Source organism: Phyllobates terribilis, unplaced genomic scaffold (assembly GCF_046119375.1).
Source record: "Phyllobates terribilis strain yellow unplaced genomic scaffold, ASM4611937v1 Scaffold_2__4_contigs__length_985480577, whole genome shotgun sequence".
NCBI classification, from domain to species: domain Eukaryota; kingdom Metazoa; phylum Chordata; class Amphibia; order Anura; family Dendrobatidae; genus Phyllobates; species Phyllobates terribilis.
The window spans coordinates 961,653,765-961,676,768 of record NW_027362762.1 but is presented as its reverse complement, the minus strand read 5'-3'; the positions used below and the strand labels follow the sequence as shown (position 1 = coordinate 961,676,768).

The window sequence follows — 23,004 nt, the reverse complement described above, 5'->3', positions numbered from 1 at the left end:
AAGCATGGAGGAGGAGGTGTGATGGTGTGGGGGGGCTTTGCTGGTGACACTGTTGGGGATTTATTCAAAATTGAAGGCATACTGAACCAGCATGGCTACCACAGCATCTTGCAGCGGCATGCTATTCCAACCGATTTGCGTTTAGTTGGACCATCATTTATTTTTCAACAGGACAATGACCCCAAACACACCTCCAGGCTGTGTAAGGGCTATTTGACCAAGAAGGAGAGTGATGGGGTGCTATGCCAGATGACCTAGCCTCCACAGTCACCAGACCTGAACCCAATCGAGATGGTTTGGGGTGAGCTGGACCGCAGAGTGAAGGCAAAAGAGCCAACAAGTGCTAAGCATCTCTGGGAACTCCTTCAAGATTGTTGGAAGACCATTTACGATGACTACCTCTTGAAGCTCATCAAGAGAATGCCAAGAGTGTGCAAAGCAGTCATCAAAGCAAAAGGTGGCTACTTTGAAGAACCTAGAATATAAGACATATTTTCAGTTGTTTCACACTTTTTTGTTAAGTATATAATTCCACATGTGGTAATTCATAGTTTTGATGCCTTCAGTGTGAATGTACAATTTTTATAGTCAAGAAAATACAGAAAAATCTTTAAATGAGAAGGTGTCTCCAAACTTTTGGTCTGTACTGTATGTCTTATATTCTAGGTTCTTCTGCTCCTATGTACAATAATATAACTACTATAATACATCTCCCTATGTACAAGAATATAATTACTATAATACTGCTCCCTATGTACAAGAATATAACTACTATAATACTGCTCCCTATATACAAGAATATAACTACTATAATACTGCTCCCTATGTACAAGTATATAGCTACTATAATACTGCCCCTATGTACAAGAATATAATTACTATAATACTGCTCCCTATGTACAAGAATATAACTACTATAATACTGCCCCTATGTACAAGAATATAACTACTATAATACTGCTCCCCATGTACAAGTATATAACTACTATAATACTGCCCCTATGTACAAGAATATAATTACTATAATACTGCTCCCTATGTACAAGAATATAACTACTATAATACTGCTCCTATGTACAAGAATATAACTACTATAATACTGCTCCTATGTACAAGGTTATAACTACTATAATACTGCTCCAATGTGCAAGAATATAACTACTATAATACTGCCCCTATATACAATAATATAACTACTGTAATACTGCCCCTATGTACAAGAATATAACTACTATAATACTGCCTCTATGTACAAGAATATAACTACTATAATACTGCCCCTATGTGCAAGAATATAACTACTATAATACTGATCCTATGTCCAAGAATATAACTACTATAATACTGCTCCTATGTATATGAATATAGCTACTATAATACTGCCCCTATGTACAAGTATATAACTACTATAATACTGATCCTATGTACATGAATATAACTACTATAATACTGCCCCTATGTACAAGTATATAACTATTATAATACTGCTCCTATGTACAAGAATATAGCTACTATAATACTGCCCCTATGTACAAGAATATAACTACTATAATACTGCCTCCTATGTACAAGAATATAACTACTATAATACTGCTCCTATGTACAAGAATATAACTACTATAATACTGCCCCTATGAACAAGAATATAACTACTATAATACTACTCCTATGTACAAGAATATAACTACTATAAGACTGCTCCTATGTACAAGAATATAACTACTATAATACTGCCCCCTATGTACAAGTATATAACTACTATAATACTGATCCTATGTACATGAATATAACTACTATAATACTGCCCCTATGTACAAGTATATAACTATTATAATACTGCTCCTATGTACAAGAATATAACTACTATAATACTGCCCCTATGAACAAGAATATAACTACTATGATACTGCTTCTATGTACAAGAATATAACTACTATAATACTGCTCCTATGTACAAGAATATAACTACTATAATACTGCCCCTATGAACAAGAATATAACTACTATAATACTGCCCCCATGTACAAGAATATAACTCCTATAATGCTGCCCCCCTATGTACAAGAATATAACTACTATAATACTGCCCCTATATACAAGAATATAACTACTATAATACTGCCCCTATGTACAAGAATATAACTACTATAATACTGCCCCCTATGTACAAGAATATAACTACTATAATACTGCTCCCTATGTACAAGAATATAACTCCTATAATACTGCCCCTATATACAAGAATATAACTACTATAATACTGCCCCTATGTACAAGAATATAACTACTATAGTACTGCCCCCTATGTACAAAAATATAACTACTATAATACTGCTCCCTATGTACAAGAATATAACTCCTATAATGCTGCCCCCCTATGTACATGAATATAACTACTATAATACTGCCCCTATATACAAGAATATAACTACTATAATACTGCCCCTATGTACAAGAATATAACTACTATAATACTGCCCCCTATGTACAAGAATATAACTACTATAATACTGCTCCCTATGTACAAGAATATAACTCCTATAATACTGCTCCTATATACAAGAATATAACTACTATAATACTGCCCCCTATGTACAAGAATATAACTACTATAATACTGCCCCTATATACAAGAAGATAACTACTATAATACTGCCCCTATGTACAAGAATATAACTACTATAATACTGCCCCCTATGTACAAGAATATAACTCCTATAATACTGCCCCTATATACAAGAATATAACTACTATAATACTGCCCCCTATGTACAAGAATTTAACTACTATAATACTGCTCCTATGTACAAGAATATAACTACTATAATACTGCTCCCTATGTACAAGAATATAACTCCTATAATACTGCCCCTATATACAAGAATATAACTACTATAATACTGCCCCTATATACAAGAATATAACTACTATAATACTGCCCCTATGTGCAAGAATATAACTACTATAATACTGCTCCTATGCACAAGAATATAACTACTATAATACTGCCCCTATATACAAGAATATAACTACTATAATACTGCCCCTATGTACAAGAATATAACTACTATAATACTGCCCCCTATGTACAAGAATATAACTACTATAATACTGCCCCCTATGTACAAGAATATAACTACTTTTATTCTGTCCCATCTATCTGTGAATGTTCATGTTATCCCCTTTTTTCCATTCTCCCCTTCATTCAGCAATTATATAATGAATTGCTATATATATTTTATATTTCAGGAATAAGGAACATTAGTGAATTCATCAGTTCGTGTGAGATTTGAGAGAGGCTGTAAATGTTTCAGCATGAAAACTTCCTTAAAGGGGACCTTTCACCAAATATCTCATGTTCAAATGGACAGACACTCTGACAGTGATTACAGTACTGTATAAAAAGATTTTTTATTTTTTTTTTAATTTTTCCTCTTTGTTGCACACATTAAAGTATTTGGCATTTAAAGAGTCCAAGTGGGCCCTAACAAAGAGGCTTCTTTGGGGCGTGTTCTTTTCCCTCTGTGTGACTTTGCCCAATTATAAGGAGGTAGAAGCACATAAGAGAAAAATAACACACGACCTCAATAGCTTTGGGCAGGTTTCTCAGTGTGTGAGATGTAAGGATTCAGATCTGACCTCCAGATCTCGACTAAAGTCTGTTGCTAGAAACACGTCAGATTTTAATGTCTCACCAGAACATCTTCATTTTTTAAATGGATTTCAAATAAAGACCAACTTATTTTATTCGAAAGTGCCGAATTTTTGAACATTTTCTCATGATCTCCTGGTCTCACCTCCTTCATGGTTAGAAAGTGCTTTGAGTAGAACACAGATGACTCACACCTCTCAGATAAGGTAGTATTATAAGTAGAGCAGGCTGTTATTATATGTCTCACACAGGGGTAGCCTGCTCTGCTCTCACAGCAGACATAAGTGATTAATGACAACTTGGAGCTTTGATCTCCTGGTAGTCCATGTGGGGGGAGGGCCAGAACAGTGGAGGTGACAGTGCTACGAAAGAAGGAGAAATGATAGAAGGCTTTGTAATGTAACACAGTTAAACTCAGCTGTCCTTTCTTTCTACCATTGACTGCAAGGACTGTATTTGAAAGATGTAAGTCTATGCTCTACTCTCAGTACGTTTTAATCATTAGAACAGGAGGTCAGAGTTGTGTAATTATATCTCACACGCTGAGAAACACGCTATTGTGGAGGTGTATTTTTTTTTCTCTTCCGTGTTGCTGTCCCCTTATGAATGGACAATGTCATTCAAACAAAAGTTCATGCCCCCCAGTGAAAACTCTGATGACGCCCACTTGGGCTTAAGGAACAATAAGTGATTAGGTTCAAAATACTTTGATTGTTAATACAGTATCATCGAAACAGAGAGGCAAAATTAAAAAAATGTATATTTTATTTTGCTTAGTGAATGTAGTTCCATGAGCCGGCGACTCAGGTGAAAGGGTCCGATTCCCTTCATATGGCCAAGGAGTCTGCTTGTGAATTAGGAATCTTGCTTTTAGACATGAGCCGAGTTCTTCTCGTCAGTCCTTTGCATTATTAGCGATCATGTGACTTCACTCAATCGTTCATTGTCTTCCAGTTTCTCCCTGTGGAAAAGAAATCTAATTAAAATTTGTTTGGCATTTGCTGTGTTTCCACCTCGTGCTTCGTCTTCTATGGTGATGAGAACATTGCAGCCCATTATTTTGAAAACATTTTTGCAAAAGCGATGGAGGTCGCTGCAGTGATACACAGCCGGGAATTTGCTCAATAGATTAAAATGGAGTTTAAGGTAAAAGGATTAACAAAGGGCAAACGCTGAAGAATGAGAAACAAAGAACATTGTAACTTGTTTCTTTATAGCAAAACAGACGCAGAGCATTGTATCCACAGGAGATGGAAATCTCAAAAAATGTATTGCGAATTATTAAAGGCAGGAACGTACATAGAAATTATTGGCCCCATAACAGAAGCAAAAAAATAAAAAAAAATGTTGGGGGTCACAGAAGAGCAAATCTCACAACTTTCCAGGCTTTACATAGTAATCTTCCTCCTGGTGGTCCTAGATTCCTCTTTCATTGCCCTAGTAAATTCCTCCACATGCACAGTATAATGACTTTACTGTACCCCACCTCAACTCCCAAGGCAAAGGTATGGTGACTCTAATACAGTATGATCCCCCAACTGTGACCCCCCACACAGACCTCCATGCAGTACAATGGGCTTACATACAGTATAATGGCCCCACACAGTATAATGCCCCCCACACTGTATAATGGCTCCTCTAGCCCTCCAAACAGTATAATGCCCCCCACACAGTATGAAGGACCCCACACAAACATTCACACTGTATAATTGCTTGCATACAGTATTATAGCCCTCCACATATCCCTCCAAATATTATAATGGCCCCACATAGCCTTCCATATAGTATAATCTGCCCCACAGATAGCATAATGCACCCCTATAATCCTCCATATAATATAATCAACTCCCCATAGTCCTCCATACAATATAATGCACTCGCCATGGTTCTCCATATTGTATAATATAATGCACCTCCCAAGGTCCTAAATATAGTATAATGCACCCCCCACAATCCTCCATATAGTATAATGCACCCCCGTAATCCTCCATATAGTATAATGAACTCACCATAATCCTTCATACAATATAATGCACTAGCTATGGTCCTCCATATTGTATAATATAATGCACCCCCATGGTCCCCCATAAAGGATAATGTGTCCCTCACAATTCTCCATATAGTATAATGCACTCCCCATAGTCCTCCATACAATATAATGCACCCCTCATACTCAATTATGGCCACCAGTCACTGATTTAAAAAAAAAAAAAAAAAAATACAATACTCACCCCTCCTTGTTCCATCCGATGCTCCGGTCGCCTCAGTGTGTGGTGTGAAGTGCCGCACATCTCAGAACAGCGGACACACTGTCATGACGTCATCACGCCCGCTGCTCTGACACGGCAGACGCCAAGGCGGAATGATGGGGGAGGAAGCGTCAGCTGACACTCCCTCCTCCATCATCTTTGTTCATGCTGATGGCTGGAGGGGGAACTCGGTGAAGGCGCTGACACAGGGCCCCCTCCCGGCTCATGGGCCCCATAGCAGTTGCGTGGCCTGCGGTCATTGGCGATACACCTCTGATTAATGGGAAGATCCAGAATGATACATATACTGTAGTACTGTACCTACTGTAATACTGCCCTTTTTTACAAGAATATAACTGCTATAATACTGCCCCTATGGACAAGAATATAACTACTATAACACTGCTCCTATATACAAGAATATAACTAATATAATACTGCCCCCTATAGACAAGAATATAACTACTATAATACTGCCCCTATGTACAAGAATATAACTACTATAATACAGCTCCTATGTACAAGAATATAACTACTATAATACTGCTCCTATGTACAAGAATATAACTACTATAACACTGCTCCTATATACAAGAATATAACTACTATAATACTGCTCCTATGTACAAGAATATAACTACTATAATACAGCTCCTATGTACAAGAATATAACTACTATAATACTGCTCCCTATGTACAAGAATATGACCACTATAACAGCATAGTGGATGGGATTTCGAGAAATCCCATGTCTACTATGCGTGCATCTGAGGTTGCAGATCACCCGTGGACACTGACATGTGGAGCGTCTTTCAGGAACACAACATGTCAAATTCTCTTGCGGAGTCGCTAGTCTATGCAACAGAAATTTGACTACTAGAAAGTATTGAATGCGGTAAATCTGCACAGTCCAGTGAAGACATGCGGATTTATTATTATTATTATTATTATTATTAATTTATAAAGCGCCATTGATTCCATGGCGCTGTACATAAGGGGTTACATACAAAATAAGAATATCACTACAGTAAACAAACTAACAAAGATAGACTGGTACGGAGGGAGGAGGACCCTGCCCTTGCCGGCTTACATTCTACGGGAATGGGGAGGAGACAGTAGGTTGGGGGTTGCAGTAGCTTCGGTGTTGTTGAGGAGGCAGCGGGGTCATTGCAGGCTGTAAGCTTTCTTGAAGAGATGGGTTTTCAGGTTCCGTCTGAAGGATCCGGATGTGGCGGATAATCGGACAAGTTGAGGCACAGAATTCCATAGGATGGGGGATATTCGGGAGAAATCTTGAAGGCGATTGCGTGAGGAACAGATAAGTGTGGAGAAGAGAAGGAGGTCGTGGGAGGACCGGAGGTTATGTGAGGGAATATATCGGGAGATTAGTTCAGAGATGTATGGAGGAGGGAGGTTATGGATGGCTTTGTAGGTCAGTGTTAGTAGTTTGAATAGTCGGATTAGTTAATTAGTAGTCAAATAGTTAGTAGTCGGATTTACCTGCGTTCAATATAAAAAATATGCTGCATTCAAAGCGCTTCTACGTCCAAATCGTGGGCACATAGCCTAAAATTTTAAAAATGGCGTTGGCTCCCGTGTCATTTTCATAACCAGCAGAGGGAAAGCCGACCGCTGGGAGCTGATATTACACTGCTCAAAAAAATAAAGGGAACACTGAAATCCCCCCTCCTAGATCTGAATGAATGAAATCTTCTCATTGAATACTTTGTTCTGTACAAAGCTGAATGTGCTGACAACAAAATCACACAAAAATCATCAATGGAAATCACATTTATTAACCAATGGAGGCCTGGATTTGGAGTCACCCCCAAAATTTAAGTTGAAAAACACACTACAGGCTGATCCAACTGTGATGTAAAGTCCTTAAAACAAGTCACAATGAGGCTGAGTATTGTGTGTGGCCTCCACGTGCCTGTATGACCTCCCTACAACGCCTGGGCATGCTCCTGATGAGGCTGAGTATTGTGTGTGGCCTCCACGTGTCTGTATGACCTCCCTACAACCCCTGGGCATGCTCCTGATGAGGCTGAGTATTGTGTGTGGCCTCCACGTGCCTGTATGACCTCCCTACAACGCCTGGGCATGCTCCTGGTGAGGCTGAGTATTGTGTGTGGCCTCCACATGCCTGTATGACCTCCCTACAACCCCTGGGCATGCTCCTGGTGAGGCTGAGTATTGTGTGTGGCCTCCACATGCCTGTATGACCTCCCTACAAGGCCTGGGCATGTTCCTGATGAGCCTGAGTATTGTGTGTGGCCTCCACATGCCTGTATGACCTCCCTACAACGCCTGGGCATGCTCCTGATGAGGCTGAGTATTGTGTGTGGCCTCCACGTGCCTGTATGACCTCCCTACAACGCCTGGGCATGCTCCTGATGAGGCTGAGTATTGTGTGTGGCCTCCACATGCCTGTATGACCTCCCTACAACGCCTGGGCATGCTCCTGATGAGGCTGAGTATTGTGTGTGGCCTCCACGTGCCTGTATGACCTCCCTACAATGCCTGGGCATGCTCCTGATGAGTCTGAGTATTGTGTGTGGCCTCCACGTGCCAGTATGACCTCCCTACAACGCCTGGGCATGCTACTGATGAGGCTGAGTATTGTGTGTGGCCTCCACGTGCCAGTATGACCTCCCTACAACGCCTGGGCATGCTCCTGGTGAGGCTGAGTATTGTGTGTGGCCTCCATGTGCCTGTATGAACTCCCTACAACGCCTGGGCATGCTCCTGATGAGGCTGAGTATTGTGTGTGGCCTCCATGTGCCTGTATGACCTCCCTACAACGCCTGGGCATGCTCCTGATGAGGTTGCGGATGGTCTCCTGTGAGATCTCCTCCCAGACCTGGACTAAAGCATCCGCCAACTCCTGGACAGTCTGTGGTGCAACGTGACGTGGGTGGATGGAGCGAGACATGATGTCCCAGATGTGCTCAATCGGATTCAGGTCTGGGGAACGGGCGGGCAGTCCATAGCTTCAATGCCTTCATCTTGCAGGAACTGCTGACACACTCCAGCCACATGAGGTCTGGCATTGTCCTGCATTAGGAGGAACCCAGGGCCAACCGCACCAGCATATGTCTCACAAGGGGTCTGAGGATCTCATCTCAGTACCTAATGACAGTCAGGCTACCTCTGGCGAGCACATGGAGGGCTGTGTGGCCCTCCAAAGAAATGCCACCCCACACCATTACTGACCCACTGCCAAACAGGTCATGCTGAAGGATGTTGCAGGCAGCAGATCGCTCTCCACGGCGTCTCCAGACTCTGTCACGTCTGTCACATGAGCTCAGTGTGAACCTGCTTTCATCTGTGAAGAGCACAGGGCGCCAGTGGAGACTTTGCCAATCCTGGTGTTCTGTGGCAAATGCCAAGCGTCCTGCATGGTGTTGGGCTGTGAGCACAACCCCCATCTGTGGACGTCGGCCCCTCATACCACCCTCATGGAGTCGGTTTCTAACCGTTTGTGCAGACACATGCACATTTGTGGCCTGCTGGAGGTCATTTTGCAGGGCTCTGGCAGTGCTCCTCCTGGTCTTCCTTGCACAAAGGAGGAGGTAACAGTCCTGATGCTGGGTTGTTGCCCTCCCATGGCTCCCTCCACATCTCCTGGTATCTGCTCCATGCTCTGGACACTGTGCTGACAGACACAGCAAACCTTACCACAGCTCGCATTGATGTGCCATCCTGGATGAACTCCACTACCTGAGCAATTTCTGTGGGTTGTACTGTAGACACCACCTCATGCTACTGTACCTCTAGTGGTGAGAGCAATGGCAAAATGAAAAAGTGACCAAAACAACAACCAAAAAGGAAGAGAACAGAGAAATGGTCTGTGGTCACTACCTGCAGAACCACTCCTTTATAGGGGGTATCTTGCTAATTACCGATCATTTCTACCAGTTGTCTGTTCCATTTACACAACTGCAGGAGAAATTGATTGCCAATCAGGGTCGCTTTATAGCTGGACAGTTTGATTTCAGAGAAATGTGATTGACTTGGAGTTACATTGTGTTGTTTAAATGATCCCTTTATTTTTTTGAGCAGTGTAGTATCCGGGGAAGGGGCCATGAGCCAAAAATGTTTCCTGGCTATTGTTACGCTCACGCCCGGACTGACTGGCGTGAGTGTGGTTAGTGGTCCCACTGGGCCACAAACCGAGGAGTGCATGGAGGGGCGTGACTAGGGGCCTCACCAGATCCAACCACGAACACCCGGTGGCTTAATTGACTCCGTGGTCCGAGGAGGGACGTGGGAGGTGGCCCATGTGCTACTCCAGGTCAGACCCCAGTCACAGCTGTTGACCCACACCGGGGAATGCAGGAACGGGCATGTTAGGCTGGTATGCAGACAGGAGGGTACTGGCAGGCACGGCAGGTATGCAGACAGGCGGGTACTGGCAGGCACGGCAGGTATGCAGACAGGCCGATACTGGCAGGTAGGAAAGCAGGCTGGATAGGGACCAGTACGGACTGGGATACAGGAGCAGAGCCGCAGGTGCGATGGACAAGCAGAGCCGCAGGCACTGAGGACAAATGGAGCAGAGCGGAACCGCAGGTGCGAAGGACAAGCGGAGCAGAGCAGAGTGGAACCGCAGGCGCGGAGGACAAGCGGAGCAGAGCAGAGCGGAACCGCAGGCGCGGAGGACAAGCGGAGAAGAGCAGAGGAGAACCGCAGGCGCGAAGGACAAGCGGAGCAGAGTAGAGCGAAACCGCAGGTATGGAGGACAAGCAGAGAAGAGCGGAGCAGAGCCGCAGGTGCAGGCAGACATGACAGGGCTCTGTTAACATGGAACAGACTGGGAAACATAGGAAGATAGCTAGAACACAGGAGGTAGAAACGGAGGTAGAGAAACGGGACAAGCAGAACCAGATACACACAAGGTACTTGCAATGAAGTAGCGAGTGGACACAAAACTCACAAACAGAAGTACAGAGACAACGAGTTGGAGTTAGGTACTGGTTCAGACACTGCAGGAAAAGGGAAGGCTCGGACATAGAGACAAACAGATAATGGGCTAGGACACAGTTCAGACAGGAACTGACACTGCGGGTGTTCAGTCGCCACAAAGGTACTGCATCTCACCCAGAGGTGTGGTATCTCACTCTCAGGAAAGGAAGGAGTACAGCTCAGGACCCTAACACCAGCATTCACTACACCACATTTCCGGGGGACAGGGCGAGATTGCTCCTACGGGAGAGCACAGTCCCTGGTCCCTGGCTGGAGTGGGGGGAACCACCTAGAGAGGGGGAACTATGTAGTGGGTGTGGGTGGAGGACGTAGATCAAGGGAGCACTTCAGAAGGAGGTATAAATAGGAAACCATCTTAGTTCAGTGTGGCCAGTCAGAGGAGAAAAGTGACAGGAGCAGAGGCTCTGCATGAGCTCTGCTCCAGAGGCGGGCCTAGCCAGTGAGGCCCAAGTCTGGGAAGAGAAGAGAAGAGAGAGAGCAGGAATGGCTCCAGGAGAAGAAGAGAAGGGATCCTAGGGTTACGGGCAGTGCTGGATGCCACCCGTACGCCCGAATCTACAAGACAGTGGAAGGATCAAGCCGCAGAGGGGACCGGCCTTTTAACCAGCACGGATACTTCAAGTCCATCTAGCGACTGGAGGTGGCTGTACTTTCAGTTGCCCACTATCACAGTTAACAATCGCTGAAAAGGTGGCCACATAGGGCCCAGGGGACTGCAGGTCGCCCGCCAAGACCCGAGGCCACCGGCTTGGGACACTGACTGTGAGGCGCAGGGCAGGAGGGTGAGAGCCAGCGCAGGAAAATGGCTGAGGAAGGCACATAGAAAGGGGTCCTGTTAAGTGCTCTGGAAATACCTGAGGGTGGACTGAACCCCTCACTGAGTACGCACAGCACGACGGGGGAGATTGCTTTGGTACCTGTAATCTGGATTGCACCAACCGTGAGTAAAGGCCCTGGGACTGCACTATACTGGCTCTGTGGTTATTACTGACACCCTGCACAACCACCATCATCCACACACAGTGCCCTGAAGCTAACTCTTCCTGTGGGGAGTTATACCATCATTGCTGCAAAACCACCAGCTTCAGAGGACTGTTCCGCAGCGGCGGCCCCCTTTAGCCGCACTCCACAGGTGGCATAGTCGGACTCTTTAATAAAACCCATATACAATTCCCCTTGGATTGACCGCCCTGGGTCACGGACCGGGTCACCGCCACAGTGACTACAACCCCCAGCATCTACCGGCCCGGCACCGGGTACCCCACGGCCCAGGGGGAGCGTCACCCCTATAAAATGTAGCCAGCAAAGGCTAAACAGACAGCTGCTGGCTAATATTAATAGCCAGGGAATGGGCCATGGATCCTGGCCCCCTCCGAGGCTAATAATATCAGCTCTCAGCAGCCCCAAATCTGGTGCTTAGCCTCGCTCTTCCCACTGCCGTGTAGTGGTGGCGAGTGAGGTAATAAGGTTGGGGTTCATGTCAGCCTTTTATTGGCGGCTGACATGAAGCCCAGGTTAGTAATGGAGAGGCGTCTATAAGACACACTCATTATTAACCTTGTGGTAAACTGCTTTGACAGTTTTTCAGTAAACGGCACAAAGAAATTATTTTATTGAAATAAAATTACACACGGTTTTAATAATTTATTTATTATTCGCCTAATCCCCGAATCCCTTGTTTCCTGTAACAAATAAATAAATAAAAAACAACCATATCCCTCACATGTCCACCGTCATGACGTAATCCAGATTGTCCCTTGGCGATCCGGGTCACTTCTACATCAGCCACATCAATCACTGATGTGACTGCTGTAGAAGACAGCACTGTACACTGACAGGAGTGGAATCACTTCTGTCTCTGTACATCACTGCTGCTGGCTGAGTTCACTGGAGTTAATCAGCTGGAGATCAGCTGATCAGCCCCAGTGACCTCATTTACTGCATCAGTGTTGGTGGGAAAATTCCCACATAGCACTGGTGCCGTAAAGTGAGGTCCCGGAGCTCGTCAGCTGATCTCCAGCTGATGAACTATAGTGAACTCAGCCGGCAGCCGATGTACACTGCCTGGAGCGAACGCGCTCCCGTCATTGTATTGCCGGGTGCCAGGTGATCGAGTCGCCGGGGGACATCAGGAGGACGCCAGACAGGTGAGAATAAGGTGTTTTTTTATTTTAAATAGATTTTTACTTTTTTTTTTACACCGCGCACAGACGCCGGCTTGCCACAGCCACGGCGCTGTCACTGTTATCAGCGGCAGCAGCGGTCAGATGATGGGAGAAGTAGTCTTCTTCCCCAGCCCGAGTACCATTCTTTGTGCGTTTTTGCGATGCAGAAACGCTACAAAGAATGGACATGCTGTGGATTTAAACGTAATGACAATCCTGAGCGGAAAATTCCAGATCCATGTGCACAACAGGATTGTCATTGCATTAGCTGGCAAATAGATTACTTAGCGTTTTTGGTGCATTACCGCTAGGAAAAAAACGCAGTGAAAATGCATAAAAAATGCACAGTGTGCACATAGCCTTATATTGCTCCCTATGTACAAGAATATAACTACCATAATACTGAGAAACTTAGAAAGGAATAAGTCCAGCGCTATAAGTCCATAAAAAATCCATTCTTCATTTATTTCGTTGCTTCAAACAGTATAAAATCGATTAAGTCGCAGTCCAGACTGTCAATGATTAAGACACACTGCTTTGCGTCGAAACGCGTATGTTTTTAATGTCTGGACTGTGGCTTAATCAATTTTATACTGTTTGAAGCAATGAAATAAATGAAGAATGGATTTTTTATGGACTTATAGTGCTGGACTTATTTCTTTCTAAGTTCTGAAAACTTGCCGCACAACAGGATCCGTGAGCTCCAGGAGGTGGTGAACAGACATTAACTTTTTTACTATAATACTGCCCCTATGTAGAAGAATATAACTGCTATAATACTGCCCCCTATGTACAAAAATATAACTACTATAATATTGCTCCTATGTACAACAATATAACTACTATAATACTACCCTTATGTACAAGAATATAACTACTATAATACTGCCTCCTATGTACAAGAATATAAGAATATAACTACTATAATACTGCCCCCAATGTACAAGAATATAACTACTATAATACTGCTCCTATGTACAAGAATATAACTACTATAATACTGCCCCTATGTACAAGAATATAACTACTATAATACTGCCCCTTGGTACAAAAATATAACTATTATAATACTGCCTCTATGTACAAGAATATAACTACTATAATACTGCCCTTTATGTACAAGAATATAACTACTGTAATACTGCTCCTATGTACAAGAATATAACTACTATAATACTGCTCCTATGAACAAGAATATAACTACTATAATACTGCCCCTATGTACAAGAATATAACTACTATAATACTGCTCCTATGTACAAGAATATAACTACTATAATACTGCTCCTATGTACAAGAATATAACTACTATAATACTGCCCCTATGTACAAGAATATAACTACTATAATACTTCCCCTTGGTACAAGAATATAACTACTATAATACTGCCCCTTATGTACAAGAATATAACTACTGTAATACTGCCCCCTTTTTTATTGAATATAACTGCTATAATACTGCTACTATGTACAAGAATATAACTACTATAATACTGCCTCTATGTACAAGAATATAACTACTATAATACTGCTACTATGTACAAGAATATAACTACTATAATACTGCTCCTTATGTACAAGAATATAACTACTATAATACTGCTCCTATGTACAAGAATATAACTAATATAATACTGCCCCCTATGTATAAGACTATAACTGCTATAATACTGCTCCTATGTACAAGAATATAACTACTATAATACTGCCCCCTGTGTACAAGAATATAACTACTATAATACTGCTCCTATGTACAGGAATATAACTACTATAATGCTGCCCCCTATGTATAGGAATATAACTGCTATAATACTGCCCCTATGTACAGGAATATAACTACTATAATGCTGCCCCCTATGTATAGGAATATAACTGCTATAATACTGCTCCTATGTACAGGAATATAACTACTATAATGCTGCCCCCTATGTATAGGAATATAACTGCTATAATACTGCTCCTATGTACAGGAATATAACTACTATAATGCTGCCCCCTATGTATAGGAATATAACTGCTATAATACTGCTCCTATTTACATGATGTACATGATTATAACTACCATAATAATGTGCTAATACTAAGCATACCACATGTATCAGAATCGGGTCGGATTGAAACCACCCCTGTGTGTGCTGTTGTACTAGCGGTTGCTGCAGACAGAATCTTATCATGTATCTCTGTATACAGGGAGCTCCCCCTAGTGGTGGCTGCAGACATAATCTTATCATATATCTCTGTATACAGGGTGCTCCCTCTAGTGTTGGCTGTATACAGAATCTTATCATGTATCTCTGTATGCAGGGAGCTCCCTCTAGTGGTGGCTGCAGACATAATCTTATCATGTATCTCTGTATACAGGAAGCTCCCCCTAGTGGTGGCTGCAGACAGAATCTTATCATATATCTCTGTATGAAGGGAGCTCCCCCTAGTGGTGGCTGCAGACAGAATCTTATCATATATCTCTATGTGTAGGGCGCTCCCCCTAGTGGTGTATCTATGTCTTTGTAGGAGATTTAGGGCTATGAGAAGAAAAATCTTGGTAACTATCTTCCTCTCCGATTTTTTATCTCAGTTGTGTAAGGGTTAATACTTGAGTAGAGTTTAGTTGAGTTGGGAGGAGGGTGGTTGAGCTCCGGTGTATGGTAAGTACAGGGAAGGGTAAATGATGCAGTGACAGAGAGTGTGTGGCTCCGAAATTATATTGAGCAGTTTCACCTCTAATGTGATTTTCTAATATGTTCACTGAAGACGCTTTTGTTTTCTGAAGGTTCCACCCCCAGAAAGATGGGAGAATTTCCGGGAATATTGACAATTGTGAATCCTTGTGTGTTAGAAACCTCTCGGCGTGAGTCACTGTTTACTGGAAAGAGGCAATTGGAGCTTTCCACATGATAGAAAACACACGGACTCTTCTCCGGAGCGTGTACTGGTAACAGCAGCGTTCTCATCTCCGAGACTTATTACGCATCAATCCGAGGAGCCTATTATAAGCCTTGTGGCAATAAAGGAAAGTCATACTCACTGCACGGAGCAACAGAGGTCCTACCAAGTGTCAGTGACCATAATAGTGTCTTCTTCTAGGGAAAGAGACCTTTAACCTCATCAGTGCCAGCTGTTTCCACTGCACCCCAAAAATGTATGTTCCTGCTGATCTGCAGTATTTGGCTCTTCAGCATCTGATTTCAGAGCATACTGTAGATGGTTGCTTTCCTGAATGGCTGGCTGTCACAAATTTCCTTGCTCTTATACAGAGAGATAACCAAACTAATTCTTCTGAGGATAATTTCCCATAAATAATGTAGATACAGATAGTACTGCCTCCCTGTCTCTCCTTGTATGATGTAGGCACAGATAGGCTGCCTTCCTGTATATTCACATATGATGTAGGCACAGTTAGTACTGCCTTCCTTTTTCTCTTTGTGTCACGCCTGTTACTCTCACAGTTAGTGGGTGCCCTCCCACTAATTGCGTTCACCGCTCTGCTCCTCCCAGTGTCAGGTAGTCTCGCTGGGCTTCCTCTTGCAGCATTTCCAGCACTGCTGCATCCTCCTGTTGCTGCAGAGTCTTCACCTGGTTATAGGAAGGCATGGCCAGACTCTGCAGGAATTTAAACCGCTGTGTTTTGCTTCCCTGGCCTATGATATATTAGGCTGCTCCTTGCATAAACTTGGGTTCCTAGCTGCAGTTTCTTCCTAGTATCCTGTCTTGGTGCATTATCATTTTGTCTCTCTTGCTACTGACCCGGCTTGTTAACTTGTTTTGTCTGACCTCTCCGCTTCTGACCCTGGCTTTGTATTTTGATCTTATTCTGCGTGTCGTCTGACTACGTCTCTGTCTGTGACTCCTGTGCTTCGTGTTGTTCCTCTGACCCGTAGATCAGCTGCTGTAGGTCTGGGCATTGCCCTGGAGTGTCACCTGGTGACTACCATAAAGGCCCAAACCTATCCTCATCAGAAGCTCTAGTAAAGACCAGGTAGTCAATTAGTTACACCCCTTCAGGGTAAGATTGGCCAGTGTCTCAGTGGGTCCACACCACCACTGGTACATTTTCTAAATAATCAAAACCCAAGACAGAAACAAAATAAATAAAATAAATACCCTGCTGTAAGTAAAGAAGTAAAAGCAATAGTGCACATAAATAACATTGGGTACTTACTTAGTAAACACTGTTTTTGATTAAAAAAAAGTCTATCAGCCATCCCACCAACGTCAAGGTGTACCCAAGTTCGGGATGATCCTAACCTCTAATATTAAAACCTAACCCTGCATCATAGTGACATCCTGTGTGCATAAGGGCTGAGCAGGATCATGTTTGGGACCGTCTTGATTATGTCATCACATCAGACAGGTGAGGGATATGGTTGCTTTTTTAGTTTTTATTTTATTTACAGGTGACAATGGCTTTAAATGGAATGGGCGTTAGGTGAATATTTTTGTTGTTTATTATTTTATGTTTTTTTACAGGGGACATTGGCTTCAGCGGAATAGGTGCTAAGTGAGTATAACTGTGTTTTTTATTCTTAAATAAATGATTAAAACCGTGTGAACTTTTGTTTCAAATAAAGGATTTTTTTCAGGCCATGTGTTTATTTCAAAAACTTTACTATAAGGTTAGTAATAGGGGCGTCTTTTAGATGCCCTCCATTACTAACCTGGGTGGGCTTCATGTCAGCTGCCAATACAAGGCTGGCATGAACCCATTGTTACATAGTTACATAGTTTATAAGGCCGAAAAAAGACAAGCGTCCATCCAGTTCAGCCTATTTCTTGTGCACTGCAGCTATTCCGCAGCGTTGATCCAGGGGAAGGCAAAAAAAAAAAAAAACATGCGGTATAGGCCAATTTACATCATTGAGGAAAAATTCAATTCCCGACACCAATCTTGCAGTCAGATTAAATCCCTGGATTAATTAACTAAGCATAAGATGTAATTTTATTGTTCTCAAGAAAGGCGTCCAGGCCTCTCTTGAACTCATTAAGTGAGTTGGACATCACCACTTCCTCTCCCAGAGAGTTCCAGAGTCTCACGGCTCTGACCGTAAAGAATCCCCTTCTATGCTGGTGCAGGAACCTCCTTTCCTCCAGACGCATAGTGTGCCCCCTCGTCTTTGTCACCATCCTTGGTATAAACAGGTCATGGGAGAGATCTCTGTACTGCCCCCTGATGTATTTATACATGTTTATGAGGTCTCCCCTAAGCCTTCTCTTTTCCAACGTAAAGAGGCCTAATTTTGACAACCTCTCTGGGTATTCTAGTCCCTCCATTCCCTTTATTACCTTAGTCGCCCTCCTTTGTACCCTCTCTAGCTCCAATATGTCTTTCCTGAGCACCGGAGCCCAGAACTATGCACAATATTCTAAGTGCGGCCTTACCAGCGCTTTATACAGAGGAAGAACAATGTTCTCATCATATGCCCCTATTCCTCTTCTGATGCATGCCATGACTCTATTTGCCTTCGCAGCTGCTACCTGACACTGGGCACTCCCAATTTAATTTGCTATTAACCAAGACGCCCAGGTCCTTCTCCATGTCAGATTTCCCCAACGGTTTCCCATTTAATATGTATGGGTGACTGCTGTTTATCTTTCCCATGTGCATGACCTTACATTTATCGGCATTGAACCCCATTTGCCATTTTTTGGCCCAACTCCCCAATTTATCTAAATCCTCCTGTAGCTGTGCCCTATCGTCATCTGTATTAACTACTTTACAAAGTTTAGTATCATCTGCAAATATTGCTATTTTACTATGCAACCCTTCCACTAGATCATTAATAAATATATTAAATAATATAGGGCCCAAGACAGACCCTTGAGGCCCCCCGCTAGTAATCCTGACACCCCCTGAGCTTACTCCATTGATAACCACCTTCTGCTTTCTATCACTCAGCCAGCTATTTACCCACTTGCACACATTATCCCCCAGACCAAGCATTCTCATTTTATATACCAACCTTTTGTGTGGCACGGTATCAAACGCTTTGGAGAAGTCAAGGTATACAACATCCACTGACTCTCCCCGGTCCAGCTGTGAGCTCACCTCCTCGTAGAAGGCCATCAGGTTTGTTTGGCAGGAGCGATCCCTCATGAATCCATGTTGATATGGAGTTAGACAGTTATTATCATTAAGATATTCTACAATAGCCTCTCTAAGAAATCCTTCAAACAATTTACCCACAACAGACGTTAAGCTGACTGGTCTATAGTTCCCAGGGTCACTTTTAGACCCCTTTTTGAATATTGGTACCACATTTGCTTGGCGCCAGTCTAGTGGGACAGTCCCTGTCCATAAAGAGTGCTTGAATATAAGATACAGCGGTCTGTCTATCACATTACTTAATTCTTTTAGTACCCGGGGGTGTATGCCATCTGGGCCTGGTGACTTGTCTATTTTGATATTATTTAGGCGTTTCTGAACTTCCTCCTGGACCCGAACCCTATTACCCCTCTTGCCACCGCATCAGGGAAAGTGGGAAGAGCGAGATTAAGCATCAGATTTCCATAAGATGCGCCATATCTGGGGCTGCTGAGGGCTGATATTATTAGCCTCAGAAGGGACCAGTATTTATGGCCCCTTCCCTGGCTATTAATATCAGCTCACAGCTGTCTGTTTAGCCTTTGCTGGTTAGATTTTATAGGGGGACAATACGTCAATTTTTTTCTGGGGGTCCCCTGTAATCTAGCCAGTAAATGCTAAGAAAACTTCTGTGGGCTGTTATTAATAGCCAGGGAACAATTGTGTCTAATGGCCCCTTCCCTGGCTAGTAATATCAACACCCAGCGGTCGGCTTTCCCTCTGCTGGTTAAGAAAATGACGTGGGAGCACATGCTCATTTTTTTTATTTAATTCTTCATTTTATTTCAGTTATAAGAAATCCCATGCCCACTGTGCTTGTTTTTAACAATGTGTAAACTCATGTCAATTTCTGCAGCCTCCGCTGCAGATTTTGACCAATTGAAATGTCATTACATGGGGTGGATCCGCATGTACTGACAAAACAAGTGTGGCATTAGTACACAGCATTTTGGACCAGTAAAAATATACTACGTCCAAAGCGCTGCTGGTTCCTGATCCTGGGGACGTACCCAAAGGCTAACCAAACAGCTATGAGCTGTTATTAATAGGAAAGGAACATGTTGGCCTAATGGCCCCTTCCTAGGCTAAAAATAGCAGCCCTAAGTTGCCCCAGAAATGGCACTTGATATTTGAATGGGATTAGGGGTAATGGGATTAAGTGTCATTGACATCAAGCTTCTTTAGTGATGAAGAGGTGTCAGCCAGACACCCTCATTACTAAACTAAACCTGTAAGTAAACAGTTAGATAAATACACACACCAAGAATAAAACACTTTATTTGAAATAAAACAGACACATTCTTTAATCATTTAAATTAACCAATATACTCACCCCAGGTCCGACGGTAATCCAAGGGTTAAAGCGATGTCCCATGTTTCTTTTTGCAAATATCTTTATTTAGCTCCAAAAAGCATTCGTTGCTGTACAAAAAACGCTTAAAAAAAGCATGCAAAAAACATCAAAACCGCGGCAAAAACACACGTTTTTTTCCTCAGCCTTTTTGCTGCCAATAGATGCAGAAATTTTTGCAATCAAATACTCAATGTGCGCACATAGCTTAAACATTAGAGCTTTACTCAGCCTCTAGCAGTGACTAAGCCACACAAGCAAGGTTATTCCACCTTTCACACACCATACTAAGGGTACAGCTGGACTTCCTTACATCTGCCGTACCACGGGGTGGGGATATGTGAGCAGCCAGTCCCAGCCATCTCTCTGACTGCTCGGTAAACCTGGGCCTTGACACGCCCTACTAACTCTCTCAACACTATACGAGCTGGAGCTTGTTTTTCAGGGCTTACATCACCGAGGCTACCAGCCTCGATGATACAGTATATATCTCCCCTCCGGGACCTGTCCTGCGGCTATCCTACAGCACATATAATACTATCTCCTTGTCTTTCCTTGTAAACTATGTAGGCAGATATAGTGGCATTGGCTCCCTGACTCATTATAAATGATGCTGGGGCAGAAGATACTGGGTCTGTCTCATTTCCTTTAATTGAGGTAGGCACAGATATCAGTACTGTCTCCCTGTCTCTTCTAGTAAGTAATGTAGATACAGATAATACTTTTTACTATATCTCTTTGTAAAGGATGTAAATACAATATTATTGTCTCTTTATTATACACTGTAAATTACATAGGCACAGATAGTAGCACACCCTCCCCATCTTTATTTTTAAATGATTTATACTGAGATTGTGCTTCGTCCCTATCATTTTTAGTAAATGATGTAGGCACAGATATTACTGCCTCCCTGTCTTTCCTTATGAATAGTTTTTTTTAGTCTCTTTGAGAAATATTAAGATTTGAGAGTCCTCAGTGGTTGATACCTTTTAATGGCTAACTGAAAAGATGGTAACAAGTTTCAAGCTTTCGAGGCTACTTAGGCCTCTTCATCAGGCATAGTATAAGACAAAATCTGAAGAGTCACATATTTATACACAATAGGACACAGAAATAATGCAATAGATGAGACAGGTAACGTAAAGCAGAGCTATTACTGTGGGAGACAGATAATATAGGATTAGTTCATAGATAAGGACTGTTATGATGACCCCAAAGCTCTGATGGCCACATTCCTTAGTTGATGTAGAATGACATAAATCCATGCGACACATTCATTCCTATTTAGTCTCTTTGAAACTGTTGACAATGCAATGCATAGTAACAGCCCATTTGATTGTGAAGTATATACATTAGTACTGACTCTGTAAATTATGTAGGCACAGATAGTACTTTCTATTTGTCCCACTATGTAAATAATGTAGGTGAACGGCGGAAGCACAGGGCCGATGACAATATGCTGTGGGCCGCACTGAGTACTCTTCGCCCTGTGTCCCCTCTTCTATAAAAGACTGGGAGTGGAGTGTGTAGTATGATGGAGGATTTTCTGTACTCACTGTTACATTGTCCATAGGACCGGAACCGGCTTCAAACAAGACAGGAGATCTTAGATCCAGATTAACAGACTCACTTTTACTGTGCAATTCTTCTACACACGGCTGCAGCATAAAGATTAAGACATGTTCTTTAGTTAGTGAAGTACGCTTGGTTATGTGTCCTTTTCCAGTGTTTGTCCTCGTCCTGTCCTGAGACCCACCATCTTCCACTTCCTCTGCGACCCAGCTGAGCAGCTGAGAATCTCCCCATGAGGGTATATAGAGGCCTGCTTCTCAGTACTTCAGGCAATCCGGAAATTGTTTTCTATAAGCCTGTTCTAACCCTTCCCAACTGATGATCTAATCCCTGAGTTAACTATCTAATGTCTAAGTAATGTAGTGTAAACTATATCCCTACCTATTGTATGGTTCCCCTAGTGGACAGACCTCCCGCATTCCCATTGACAGCCTTAGGCTGAGCCGCAGGACAACCGGCATACAATAACGGCCAAAGGGATAAAACACAGCAAACAACTTTATCACATAACTCATAACATACACATTCAACATAATACTTTAACTCTTTCAACCCCTTGCTAACATGGCGTCTTTGTCAGCCTGCCACCCTCCTACATGCCGCCACAGCAAAATATGGTAGTCCCTGACCATTCCACAGGGTGGGCCATTTATATGGATACACCTAAATTAAATGGGAATGGTTGGTGATATCAACTTTCTGTTTGTGGCACATTAGTATATGGGAGGGGGAAAACTTTTCCAGATGGGTGGTGACCATGGCGGCCATTTTGAAGTCAGCCATTTTGGATCCAACTTTATTTTTTTCAATGGGAAGAGGGTCATGTGACACATCAAACTTATTGAGAATTTCATAAGAAAAACAATGGTGTGCTTGGTTTTAACATAATTTTATTATTTCATGAGTTTTTTACAAGTTTATGACCACTTATAAAATGTGTTTAAAGT

At 42.8% G+C, this 23,004-nt stretch overlaps 1 long non-coding RNA gene across 1 annotated transcript; it reads right to left on the bottom strand.

Annotated features, from left to right (window-relative positions):
* Nucleotides 1-3,656: 3,656 nt before the first annotated feature.
* On the bottom strand, nt 3,657-22,366 carry LOC141253105 (uncharacterized). Its single transcript, XR_012314230.1, has 3 exons — nt 22,242-22,366; nt 22,042-22,143; nt 3,657-4,613 (listed from the first exon to the last, which is right to left on the bottom strand). It is a non-coding gene; the product is annotated as an uncharacterized lncRNA (long non-coding RNA).
* Nucleotides 22,367-23,004: the final 638 nt, after the last annotated feature.